The sequence below is a fragment of the Eufriesea mexicana genome, unplaced genomic scaffold, assembly GCF_001483705.2.
Source record: "Eufriesea mexicana isolate 0111107269 unplaced genomic scaffold, ASM148370v2 scaffold2839, whole genome shotgun sequence".
Classification (NCBI taxonomy): domain Eukaryota; kingdom Metazoa; phylum Arthropoda; class Insecta; order Hymenoptera; family Apidae; genus Eufriesea; species Eufriesea mexicana.
The window spans coordinates 56,065-64,195 of NW_016910923.1; positions in this window are offsets into that span (position 1 = coordinate 56,065).

An 8,131-nucleotide genomic window follows, 5' to 3' on the forward strand; every position below is an offset into this window, starting at 1 on the left:
AGAGGAACCTGTTATTTCGGCGAGGCTCGAAGCTGAGGCGAGATTACACGCTGTCACACACCGTTCCTCGTCCGAACCCTTTCGGCTGCTCTCGCGTCTCCACCCAAGCGATCCCTGCTTCTCTCTCCTGCGGCGTGCTCGAGGACCGTTTAAGGGGGAGACGAAACGCGGACGGCCGGCCAACATCCGACGTCTTATTCGCGCGATTATCATCGCTCGTCGATTTGCGTTTCGTGGCCCCCGATCACGCTGCTTGCCACTTAATGCGGCCGTCTCTCGGCTTTAACTGGTCCTACAACAGTATCCGGTTGAAAGTAGTAACGCTCGCCTCGGGTTAATTGCGTTTTCTGTGCGAGGCTGCTTTTCTGTCGCAATTAATGCGCGTTAGATCGCGAAGAAGAAGAATTTCAGTTGGAGAAGATCGTTGACGAGGTAAGGAAATGCACGAATGCCACTGTACGCGTTGTTCGAGCCATTTTGATGGATATCGTTTGACAGAAGGGTTGCAGGATCCGTGGGACCCCTCGGAGTAGGTATATCGATGAGCTACGGCTGTCACCGTTCTAGCACTCGCAAGTGGCACACGTGTGGTTTCCGTCCGCATCGTTGCTCTCCAATAGTTTTAATGCAGAATTTGTCTCGCAATAATTTTATTTCATGGAAATATATCCACGCAGGTACGTCATCGATTAGGAAACTAGGGAGGAATCGTCGAAATACGAATGTGTCGCATTAGATCGTCGAATGTGATTTAGACCGTAAAGGGTTGAGAAATTATTGCGAGATAAATTGGATAATTTTCCGAAATTTTTGCAATTTAAATCGGATAATTTTTCGAAGTTGTTGCACGTTTACCACCACGAGAGGTAACTATAAGAGATCGGTGGGAGCTCGTCCGGTAGCGCATCCGTGCCATAATTAAAACCCCTGTTAAAGCTGATCCACTACGGTCCTCGAGGATTACTCGCTGCACTGTCCTCGCGGTTTCGCCAACTTCATAAATCGGCCAGGTTGGCGCGACTCGCGGCCCGGATCAAACGAGCCATTATCTCATTGTTACGGAGTTTCGTGGTCGCGATGGAGCCGTGCTTAGTGTCGCCGCTGCTGCGATGCTTGCATTTTCAACGGTCGCATAAACGCGAGGGACAGGCGCATTAAGTCGCCGGTGCCGTAATCAACGTCAGGAAACGCGAGTCGACAAACGATAATAGCCGCTCGAGCGGATCGAATCGGCCGGGACGTCGGCTATTCGCGAACATCTTATTTTCCGCGCGATACCGCGTGTCGAGAGGAAGAGAGGGAAAGAAGGAGAGAGAGAGAGAGAGAGAGAGAAACCCGCCGACAGATTTAATCCAGGTCTCGGCGCTACCCGCGTGGGCGTGGTTGCCTCGCGCTAGAAACCATATGCAAACATTCCGCGTGCTGGTAATGCACGCGCGTAGGCTCGAATCCACGCGCGAACAATTAGGCCCCCGCGACGTAATTGCGTTCGCATTTTACACCACGGACGACCGTATGGCAACAGGCTTCACGGCCAGGTAGCGCGGCAGGGCTATAATTTCACCGCGATCGTGTTTCCAATTGCAGTGCTCCGTGTCAAAACCGAATCGTACGCTCGCGACTATTAGAAGGATGAATCTAGTTGCGGTGTTTGCTCAGCAAAGTATAGACCTGCCGCAACGAGCGCTCGAGCTAATCGAGAGATTAGGCGAGATTACAGGGGGTGAAAAGAACGCTCGCGTCGCCGATTATGATCCTCGCGCGTCGTAAGTCGAGCGAGTTCCAAAATCTGTAAATAAGGACAGTAAGAAAAGTTTCGTTCACGGCAGGAAGTTGCTCGGTGATGCTTTCAGAAATTTTTACCAGATTCCTTTCGAGGCGTGAATAAAATGGCGGATGTGAAGACTGTGTGCGAGTGTCGAGATTAATCAGCTAATAATTAATTAGCTTCGCATTCTTGACTACTTGATTATTTTTAATTGACACCATCCTCTCAGTTCCAATTATTCGAGTGTGGGCTTACAATTATGTACAATTGTCTGCAACGAGGAATTAATATTCGAAAAGAGGAAAAATCTAGGATAAAGATTTTCTAAATTTCAACGAAGAAGCGAAAATACACCGTATTCTTTTATATTTTGGAGAAGTTAGAATTAAAATAAAATAAAATAATTTTAATTTTAATTAAATCAATAAAACTGTAGAGTCGTGTAATTTAAATCGCGGTTAAATCCAGAAATCGTATAAAAATTTTTCGTCACGATAGATCCCGTGTGCGATCCGAAATATAATATCAAAAATATCCCTGAAAACGAAGGATATCGTCGTTGGCTTAATTACGTTATTCATTCTCGAATCGCACGGGAGATTTATTCGGCCCGTTTCCTTCGTCCGAAATTAGCTAGACAGTTCGGTCGGTTCGATTATCATCGTGGAACGGACGGTATCTGAGGGTTCGATCGTGCAGGACGTCGAAGGGATCTGCCGTGAGTCGCGATCCATCGCCAGAAATCTGACGGCCGGTTGGCATTTCTTGAGGCTAAATAGACGAGACAGCGTAGAGGCCGCCAACGTCGGAAATGGTCCGCAGATTAAGCGATTTAGCCGGACGATCGTGGACGAAACTCGTCCGCGACCTTCTCATCCGGAAGGCTCCGCTCGCGAGCAGATACGAGCCGATCCTTGGACAGGAAGAGAAGCGGCAATGGTAGAAACACTCGTATAAAATATGCAAATTCGAACTCGTATTTTTCACGCTTCGTTACCCGCCTTCGCTGCTCCTCCACTTCCGGTCTCCTTCCCCCCTTTGGAATAATATGATCGAATAATACGGCTGTCTCGCGGAGTTTAGGTTCCTTTTCACGCTTGCCAGTGCAGTTTCCACATCGGGACATCGTCGGTTATCGTCGTTTCTTTCCGCGATTCGTCTAATCGAATCTCAAACATCGCGGTAAAGACAATGGGCGGTAGATTCAAAGGAGCGGGAAATCGTTAGCAAGAATGTAGCATCCGAGATGCAGAGTCCTAAAGGAAGAGGCACTGGACTAGTCGTTGGAGTTCCAACAACTGTTCACTCGGTTGCCATTACACGGGCTATAAAACAAAAGACGGTACGACGAGACGCTTAACGAGAGCAACGGCGAGGAATGCTGTTGTTCGTCATATAATGGCGCTTCTAATCTTTACTGCCCGCTGGAACACGTTTCGTGGCCCATTAATACCGAGTCGCGTGCATTTTACGAGGGTTAAATAAGTATCACTTTTAGTTGCACGGTTTTATGCCCGATGTCGCTGTAAAATTAATTCCAGTTGCGAATCCCTCGAATCCAGTTGCCGCCAAGGTCGTTGCTACCTGTCCGCCAAAGCCCGAGATCGCGTTTAATACGTAAACCATCGCGAACAGGGCGATATCTCTTTCCCCTGGCCGACGTTTCACGGACACGAACTCTGCCTCGGTTCCGAACACGTCACGTTCCCTGGGAGGAGGAACTCTATGGCACTCTCGTGTTCGATCAAGATTAGGACGAACAAGCGAGCCGTAGAAACGGTTCGGCTTAATAACACGCTATCCTTTCGTACGCCGTCGTCTGAAAAATGACCGCATTAACGGAAACGTATTTCGTCGGCGAGTCGCGGTCGAGCGGCGTGATCGGTGAAAGTGGAACGCGCGCCGAGCGGAAACGACGAGGATCGCTGTGACCGTTCCGGATAACGCGTGGAACCGGGTGCGACGAATGGGTGAGAAATTTTAATAACCTCGCGTGACATATTTCGAATCGTTTCGATCGGTAGACCAACGCGATACCGATTGGTCTGCCGATTTCTCCGCGAGTTTCGAAACAATTGGAACGCGATGGCAGAATCGGCCGCGACGTGAGAGTCGCGCGAAGAACAGGTACGGGACTCGGGGGAAGGGAGTACCTGGCAGGGGGTTGCTAGGCGGTGGAAGAGCGAAGAGAAAGGAAAAGGAAAGGAGAGAGAATGGGAAGAGAGAAGGGAGGAGAAAAGAAATGCTACATAAATAGATGAGCTGTCGGAGCGGCAGGATTACGTATGACGGGACACGAGGACGGTGGAGGCGAGATGATATCTGGTTCGGGTAGGCAGAGTGATAAATCTGTGGGCCTCTGTCAGGTGGAGGCGCACAGGCTCGGGCGTACGAAACGGACCGGCGATCAGCTTCCTACCGCGCGCGCCTCCTTTGTCTCGTCGCTTCTCGGGATAGCTGGAATCGATCAAACCCCTTACGAATTTCGCCACCGTGGAACGCGCCGTGGACTCGTGTCTTTGCGCCGGGCCGAGGATAACGATCGAACGATAAACGATATCGATAAGCGATCGCGTTCGTCGCGCCGTGGAATTCGACGTTCAGGCGGACCAGCGAGCTCGGCTTGATCGATTCCTCCGAGGAGCAGGGGCCACGCGAGACGTACGATATACGCGTACACGCGGACGTTTATTATGGATCGGCCTGCTGTGGGAATTTTTCCCGCGTACTCGTTGCAAATTCAACGCCGATTGATTTATTTCTAACCGTCCGCGTCTCGAAGTAAATATCGCATCGTAACTCGCACGGCGCCATTTGTGTCTCCCGCGACGAGTCGCGATAAATCGTTGATCGACAAATTCCTGCCGATCCACGTCGCGGAGACGTTCACGCGGTCGGCAACGAATCGACGCGGAAATTTTTCGGGCCCGGTCGATCACGAGAACGTTCTCGGAAATCGACGACCGATCCAAGAAAGGGTGGCACACGTTTGTCGGTAGAGGACGACGAGCGATATGCATAAGAAGCAGCCGGCAACATCGAAACTCTCGTAATCCCCGAAAAGAGAAGGCCGTCTCGGGAGAATGCAACATTTTAATCCGTAAACACGTCGTTGGACGCCGATGGACGTCTCTCGTCCCGCGTTTCGAGCAGCCGTAATCTTTCGTTCCAGCTCACGCACACGCGTCCACGCATCCCTCGTCGCGTCCACCGCGATCGCATTAGTCGCGCTCGCTTTCGGATCCCTGGATCCACTGATCCCTCGGATCCGCGACGACTGGAAAAATTCTCGTCCGTGAGCTTGTGACCGGTGCTGTAAAACTGACAGGACCTCGTCGAACGTACTCGTATACGAATGCACGCGGTTGGCTTATAACGGGGTAGAAATTGGAAAAGTTAATTTCAGTAATAAATCGTGGATCGAGCGATCAATTATCGATATTTAGCAAACGAGTTTTATCTCGTCCGAGCATTTGTTTACCGATGGGATCCTCGAGGAGACCGGTACCTCCTCGAAATTTAGGGGACTTATTCCACCAGAAGACTGCTCGCTTTCTCCCGAACGCTTCGTTGATCATCGATCAAGAAGCCCCGAATTAGATCGAGCGACAGATGGTGCTCGTTAGTCGCGGATAATAGACGTTTCCACGATCCCGATTACCCCATCTGCTCCGCCGCCCCTGATCGCCCAACCCTTTCCGTTGATTCGAAATTTTACGCCGCGTTTTATCTCTCTCAGCACGAAATCCTCGCGTCATAATATCGGATGGTCCGTTGGATTCGGACACGAAAGGAAACGAAACGCAGCTCGGAAGGAGAGGTGGTGAGAGTCGAACCGCGGAGAAATCGGCGGCTCGTGTGTGCCCGATCATGGCAAAGCAAACACACGTATCGTCTACCAAGAGGGTATATACCGGCGTGTATCGCAGGAAGAAAGGAAGAAGGTCGGTGGTGCTTGTAGCCTGGCAAGGTATAAAGGTTAATGAGCGCGCAGGCGCAACCTATTATTTCAGTCGGTTGGGTTCCTGCCCCCTCCCTGTTTTCTGCTAGTCATCCCGCCACCCCTTTGCTCCTCGAGGTGCCTCGTCTCGTCCTACTCGCCCCTCTCTGCGTTCGGGCACGTTCTTGTCGCCCGTCTCTCTCTCGCCAACGCCGAACCGCCGAGGGCGGCACGAACACCGAGAGAGAACGAGAGAAGGAGAGAGAGAGAGAAAGGGAGAAGTACGTAGAGAGCCACGGAGAGCCGCAGAGAGCGAGAGGAATGTTCAGAGACAACGGGGGACGAGGGTAGAGGAAGGGCGAGAAGGAGGAGTGCAGAGGGGAGAGAAATGGTTCCCAGGAGAAGGGAGAAGTGGCAGACCTTGAGCTGCCACGAAGCTCTGGACGTCTTCATCCTGCCTCAAGCTGTGCTCCGAGAGAGAAGGATACGCTGCTCTCTCGTCGGACGTGGTTTCACGAAATCCTTTAAATTCGTACGTACCGTGTACGAACTGGACGTCGTCAAAGGATGCCGACTACGATGAACGGGATTTAACCTAGCTGCCAGCGGCAACCCGGGCGAATCGCGTGATTCCACGGCGTGCTTCCTGCCTCCAACAACCTTCTATCTCCTCTTCCTAGCGCACGTTACACCTCTAACGTTTCTTTCGTCCCGATAAACGCTGACCATTATATCCCGCAACGAGGCCGACTTCTCGCTCGTCCTCCATTTGCCAACGAAACACCGTCGTACGGGACGATCTTACCCGCGAATTTCCATCGATCGTCCACTCGCTTCATCCCGACTCGGGTTCTTCTCGTTTACCCTGTCCCGGAGTATGTTCCCGGATTCGCAATCACCGCTGCCATTGTGACCGAAGAGGAACTCGCGATCGAGCACCCTCCACGTCAAACTCCGCGAACGACACGCATCGGACGTCGCCGACAACCCTCTTTCTTCCCGTTCCTCGTACATGGTCCGCGGGTCTCTCCTCTCTTACGAAGCAGCCGCGGTCCCGAGGAGGCGTGTACGCTCACGTCAGCCGGGGAAAACGTATCTATTCGAGGCGGACAGACACGCGGCAGAGACGCGGCGAGACGCGCGAGCAGAGACGGGTATCTGCACGCGAGCAATGCCATTGTGTTCCCCTCGCCGATCAGGGGACACATCCTCGACGTTCCCGCGCTGCGACGACGCGTCGACGTTACAAAGGGCTGGGTCGGGATAGGTCAACCGCGAGGACGGATTCTGCTCTCTCTCTGCGCGCACACACACGCGCCTGTCTTGCATGGTACGCGCTTCTATAGGGTGTTTCGACTCGCGCTTCATAGATTTCTGCGAGATTTTCGGGAGAAGGGTAAATACGTAGGTGCAAAAGTCGCGAAATGTCAACGGAGTAAAGGAAGAGCGAGATTTTCGCCGAGGAAGACTCGTTTTTGTCTCGACCAACGAAAGCAACCGCGCGTGAACCGTGAAAATCGTTTGAAAAGGAACACCCCTGTTTTTTCTCTTTCTGCCGGGTCGCTGGATCAGGTCGGTTTCTTTTGTGAGCCGCGATACGCGTCACACGACGCGTTGCTGGTCGGAGCAAGGGTGCCAGAAGAGGGTGAGATTTAATGCAGTTCCTCTGGCTCTTTCTCTGCCCCCTGCCTCGCTCGTTTTGCTCTCTTCGCGCGACCTCGGAGTCGCTTTCTCTACGCATCCTACTACGGCTTGCTCGATCCGCTTTTGTGGCAACCGTTAAATTGGCTCTACGAGCTACGCATCTGTCGCTAATACTCGAGTAGACGTTGCCGCGTCCAGGTCGTAAAAATACGTCCGTTACCGTTGCGGTTACCCTCGACCCGGTCTCATCGAAAATAGAAGCGAGAGTGTTCGAATCTCGGTGCTCCATTTTGCCCTTCCTTTCCTCCTAGCCTCTCCGTGTTCCACGTGAAACCATCTCGAAGATTTGGCACGGAACTGCCTTTAATCACTTGCGCTGGAAAGACGTGGTACGCACGTCGTACTGCCTTTGTCGCAGAATCGTCAACGGCGTGGTACGCGCGTCGCCAGGCAATTGTCACGGAGACATTGGGCCGTTCTAACACACGCGTCTGTGAATTTCTTGCCAGCCGAAGTGGTGTTAATCTCCGGGAAAGGACGAAACATGTCCGAGTGGACGTCAAAAATTCGAAGGAGATTTAAGACCTAACGATGCATACTTGCGAAACGGTCATGTCGAAATCACATGACCAGGTTTTTCGGCCTGCATCGAGAGCAGCACGAGCGATATTAATTTTGCAAAATTTCTCCGCTCGTTAGAGGGTACGTTCGCGGGTACGGCCGGACGTGATCCTCGTGCACGCCTCCGATTAACGAGGATAAACACAGCTTCGACATCG